The sequence below is a fragment of the Nelumbo lutea genome, chromosome 1, assembly GCF_056320005.1.
Source record: "Nelumbo lutea isolate HS-2025 chromosome 1, American lotus-T2T, whole genome shotgun sequence".
In the NCBI taxonomy this organism is placed as follows: Eukaryota; Viridiplantae; Streptophyta; class Magnoliopsida; order Proteales; family Nelumbonaceae; genus Nelumbo; species Nelumbo lutea.
The window spans coordinates 81,523,106-81,529,153 of NC_142684.1; the positions used below are offsets into that span (position 1 = coordinate 81,523,106).

Here is a 6,048-nt window from a genome sequence, read left to right on the forward strand (position 1 = left end):
GCATCTCTGGTAAGAATTTTTATTTTTATTTTTTTCTTGATTGTTTCTTTATCATGTATTATTAGTCCGTCTTGGGGTGCTCTTCCATCTGAAGTTCTGATACTAATACCATAATTTGATAATAGACGGAGTGACATCGATGGATTCTTTTCTCGAGGATTTTTTCCCTTCTGTATATCGAGAGGAGAAGGTTGATACTTCGACCAATCAGTATTGTAAATTCGACAGTCAAGTACTAACCTTGTTTACTTCGTCGCTCTACCTTGCAGCACTTGTGGCATCGCTCTTTGCCTCGTCTATGACCAGAAAATTTGGAAGGAAACCATCAATGCTGTGTGGAGCTGTGATCTTTTTAGCAGGAGCGATCATCAATATTGCAGCAGCTCAGAACGTTGCTATGCTTATCATCGGTCGCCTTTTGCTTGATATTGGTGTGGGTTTGGATCTGACGGCCGATGATCTTGAAGAGCACCGGGGCGTAGAACATGATGACGTTGATCCTAGTGAGTTGCTGCAACGCGGGAATGGCGATGGACATCACCAAGTGTGGCCTGTACTTCCTCTCCAAAGTTTCTCCACGGGTGCTCAACTCCTTTTGACGCTTCGCTAGCGGCAACCAGATCGGCAAACTCTTCGTTCACATCATCTGTGCCACGGATGAGCCGGAGTTTCATTCTGGCCTCCTCTGGCTTATTCCTATCGATCAAGGAGTTTGAAATCTCCGGGAGGAAAAGCGACCCAACAGCAATGATCAATCTGGGGATGGCCGCACAACCCAAACTTATACGCCAGCCCCAGCCTCCACTAATCTTAGCAGTGCCGTAGTTCACGAGGTTAGCAGCGAAGATGCCCAGAGTAATCATGAGTTAGAAACCAATATACAGTAAACCACGATGCTGATAAGGGCAGCAAATCAGCCCTCACAACCAATACCAAGCAAAAGACGACCGATGATAAGCATAGCAACGTTCTGAGCCGCTGCAATATTGATGATCGCTCATGCTAAAAGGATCACACCTCCACACATCTTCCTTCCAAATTTTCTGGTCATAGACGAGGCGAAGAGCGATGCCACAAGTGCGGCAAGTAGAGCGACAAAGTAAACAAGGTTAGTACTTGACTGTTGAATTTACAATACTGATTGGTGGAAGTATCAATCTAGCTTCTCCATTCGATATACAGAAGGGAAAAAATCCTTGAGAAAAGAATCCATCGATGTCACTCCACCTTTTATCAAATTATGGTATTAGTATCAGAACTTCAGATCGAAGAACACCCCAAGATGGACTAATATTATATGATAAAGAAACAATCAAGAAAAAAATAAAAATAAAAATTCTTACCAGAGATGCCAATGTCATAGCCAAATATCAAACCTCCCGATGCAGCAATTGCACAAGTGAAGAACACCAACGACATGAACTTGCTCGCATATTACTCGGGAGCCGCACTAGAACCAGAAGACGCAACAAACCTGATGTAGGGGCATGTGGCAGGGCCAAGATGGTGCCACGTGGCAGGACCGGATGCAATTCTAACCGTCCCTGCTAACAACCTCCAACCAATCCAATAGGGGCGTCCCTCAGAATATCCTGCTCTTTCCTAATCTTAAGCTTTCTCAGGTGACCTCGTCTGAGCTTTCTTCTCAGGCCTCGTCCCACCTCCTATTGTGCATTTCACTAACTTGACCGTCAGAGATTCCGCCGCAGGGATAATACGCGGGGCCTCTGATAGGTCCTCTCCTTCTCAGGTTGGACAGATCAGCCCTTGGACATATTTGAGAGTTCATTTATATATATATATATATATATATATATATATATATATATAATGTTTAAGTATGATTATTATATAGTTAATTAACTTAATTCCTAATTTTTCTTATTGTTTTCGGGCAATTCTTTTAACTATCGTTTTCAGAAGTTACAAGAATTGGTGTTACGCATTATTGCTTGGCACAATCTTTTTCTTTTTATATTTTCCATTAAACGTGTTACTAGTTTTAATTAAAAGCAAGGAAAGGACATGAATGCCCCTGATCGTATTCTGTAAAACAAGTAAATTATGTAGGGGTATTGTTGGCTTTCACAACGCTTAATGAGGAGTTCTGAAAGATAAAGATGAATTAAAAGGGTAAAGTGGCTATTTATTTAGAAGATTCAATTGTAGGGTGGGTAATTCCCAGATGACCCACGTTGTTTTCAAATCCAAAACGAAAATAACAAATAAATATAATATAAAATTATTATTATTAAATTAAAATAAAGTTTAAAAAGTATAAGAGTAAAAATTAGTTCCTAGATGTGAATGACCCATTTTAACTAATGTGGGCCATAGGGCCGGATCTTGGCCTAAGATTATAGCCATGTTTGTGAATACGGGCCTAGTTTCGTATTGTCTGATCCAATTTCGGCCCATGTACATAGCCATGCTTCAGAGTCAACAAACCAAAAAGTAGCCCGCAAAAGGAAACATGAAAACAGAGACTTGGGATTGACATTTTACTCTATTTGATACGACTGGTTGTGAGGCATACGCACTTGATGACTATCATGCAGCCAGCAAGTGTTGAACATTCGGACTTAATTTGTTCGACCCTGTATGTTGACTATCCGACCACATCTAATCAACACAAACTCACAAAGTGCATATACATGTACCCAACATTCTTGTTGTATTTTGTCCCATTCAGCTCTTGATGATAGGAACAATAAAATCCACTAACCCTTAATTAAGCAGCTTTTTCATCAATTATACACATTTTCATATTGATTTTTCTCAGAAAGTCTCTCGATAGATGGATAACCAAGGCTATGTTTGGTCTGTGGGTGTTTATTGGAAAAACGTCCCCACATTAATGGCGTTAGTATTTATTGTGTGTGAAACCATCGTTTGATTTTAATATTTATCAAATAAACATTAAAAAATAAAAACGTGCATAAGACATTGGGTGGAAACTTCAAATTCTAATTTCTCCCTATGCTCCATCGTTTATTGAAACGAAATGCTTACCTAGAGTATAGTAAGCTGAGCTGGAAGAGAACTTTATGTGATGTTACTCGAAACACCCAACCAAACAACGAAAATAATGAGCAATTTAAGTAACATTTTTCAATTAAATATTTACCTAAGAAACACCCTATATTCATTACATTGCATTCTGTACCAATTCATAATATTGTACATGGTAAATTACTGAAACCTCCCCTAAAAATTTTGACCGTTGCTGAAACCTCTCCTAAAGTTTTTTAATTGTAATTATCTTCCCTAAATTTTTTGGCAATTGCAAGTAGACCCCTATGTTAAAATTCTCAAACATTGTCTAAAATATCCATGCAATTACTATTGAGGCTGGTTTCTGCAAAAAGGAAAAAAAAAAACAATACAAACTTTATAAAAAGAAAATAGAGAATTTAAAGTTGCAGATTTACTTTGAGTGGTTGATATCTAGTGAAAATAAGGCCATGTTTAGGAGTGCTTAAAAATAAGGCCATGTTTAGGAGTGCTTAAAAATAAGGCCATTAAGCACTTATTGTTATTTAGGAAATAAGCCCGAAAGATGTGATTGTTTTAAAAATAAGGGTTTGTTTTTTAAGCCCAAATTTCCAGCTTTTTTTAAGTGCTTATACAATAAACACTTATTCAAAATTTTCTTCCAAAATTATCTGTAGTTCAATTTTAAAATACCACTTATAAAATTATCCCTAGTTGAATTTTATAAAAGTACTTTCATAAAAGTTCTTTTATGAAAACACTTTTACAAAAGTACTTTATAAAAAAACTTTTATAAAAGTACTTTGACAAAAGTACTTTTTATAAAAGCACTTTTAAGAAAGTACTTTTATGATTTTTTTATAAAAGTACTTTTATGAAAGTACTATAAAAATACATTTTAAAAAAGTGCTTTTATAAAAATGCTTTTGTAAAAGTACTTTCATAAAAACACTTTTTTAAAAGTGCTTTCATAAAAGTGCTTTCATAAAAGTGTTATTATAAAAGTACTTTCATAAAAATGTTTTTATAAAACTAATTTAATAAAAATGCTTTCAAAGGGTATATTTTGAAAATTTGAAAGAAAATGAAAGACAAAATAGTCACAAATGCTTATTTAAGTGCTTATCAAAGAAAAATAAGCACTTGAAAAAGTTGGGTGCCAAATGCAAATAAGTGCTTATTCAAATAAGAACTTGTTTTTAAGCACTTATTTTTAACTTAAGCACTCTCAAACATGGCCTAAATCAAATTCAGAAAAGAGATTGGAAGAATTTGGACTGGCAATTCATATAAAAAGAAATTTTGAAAAATAAACATTTTGATCAAAAGCAATTGAATAGTATTTTTAACATTTTAATGTCTCTTTTAAGAAGCTCTAAGAAAGGGGGTCTAATTGCAAGTATATCAGAATGTTCAGGGGAGGATTCAGCAATCACTCTATTGCTGATCTTGGTTGATCAACATGCCATACAATTTTGCCAACTGATGGCGGTGGCAAGATCTCTGACTCGGTAGAGTCCTGAGATCAAAGCCGGCTGCCACCAGGGTTGGTTGGAGGGTGGAGGCGGATAGACTACCCTGAAGCTAAAAAAAAATCCCAACAATTACAATGATTGATCAACAGCTAATTTGATTTGAATTTCTGGTCCCTGAATTAATCCTTCCAAATCAATAGGCAGAATGGAAGCCAGCTTGATAACCATAACATACTTGGGATAAATCAGCTGCATAGGGGTGGCCATGAGCCAAGGTTTTTACAAGATATTTGAGCTCGGCTCGTGAGGCTAATCGATCTTTACATACATACATATAAAAAATAATTTTTTATTTTTATAAAGCATTTGGCTTACAATCAAGCTCGAGCCAAATTCGAACTCAAGTCTCTAGTTCAAATCAAACTTGAGCCTCATAGTGTATTTGCAAGCTAAACTCGAATAACTAGATATTTAACTTGGCTCGACTCAAATCCACCCCTACAACTACAAAAATGCTATCTTCTGCATCTGTTAGGCTGTGTTTGTTTTGAAGGAAAAGGTAGGGAAAGAAAGGAAAAGGCAGAAGAACCTATACAAGGTTTGTACATGTTTCCTTTCCCTACCTTTTCCTTCAAACAAAACATAGCCTTAGTGAACAGAACAGTTATAAGCCACTTAATGGGCCTTAGTCCTTAGACTCGATGGCTTGAATTGTGAGGTCATAGAGTACAATCTGCCGGTTTGCTATCTCGTAGATCTATTTCTGCATCCTCAATGACGAATGACGATGCACCACACGTCCTAAACCCAAGTGAATGCAAGGTGATCTTGATGATGACCTTGTTTTAGCCCATGTACTCTGCATTTGCCGATGAATAAGTAAGCATATCTGAATTGCCACTTAGTAAGCCCTAGCCTGGCCGTGCCAGCCGTGGCCAGGAATGAAAACGTGATGGGCCTTTACTTTAGCCCAACCTTCTTGTTGGTTTTTCCTTTCCCATTTTTTAATCCTCGAGTCCTATCACCTTGGGATTTACTTGTGTTTGTCATCTCCCCGTTTGCTTTATCTGTATTAATTCTGCAAGTATTACACCTTGGTTGCCTTTGATTTTAGTCTTCTTCATGATTAACTTATATCAGTACTTGGACATACGTCTCTTTTCGTTTCTGATCTTCGTTATATCCCTTGAGCTTTGAGCTTTGAGTGAAGGTAGATAGGGACGTGTTTCTACTTTGAAGAACATGATATATGTTGGGCCGACGGAGCTTTAATTAATCGACCTAAGAAGTGTTGGTCATTGAGCTGAGTCACACTACCTATTTCTAATTATAGCTTTTGCCTTTTAACCACAAACACAAAAAGAAGTTGAAACTTGGAAGATGATGAAAGAGAGACCCAGTTTATCCAAACCTCATCCGATGTAGATTTTAGGCCCCACGAAGTTCTTGGCTCCAATTCAAATTAGTGTGAGTCACGCGATCCACCCTTTTTATTCATTCAAAACGCGTGAGCAATCCACTTATAAATTCTTCCCCATGCCCACTAATTTTTTTTTTCTCTGGTTAGTACTAGTTAGTA

The 6,048-nt window shown here is 36.9% G+C and overlaps 1 pseudogene; it reads right to left on the reverse strand.

Annotated features, from left to right (window-relative positions):
• Positions 1–352: 352 nt before the first annotated feature.
• LOC148875691 (sugar transport protein MST8 pseudogene) lies at positions 353–1,419 on the reverse strand (annotated as a pseudogene).
• Positions 1,420–6,048: the final 4,629 nt, after the last annotated feature.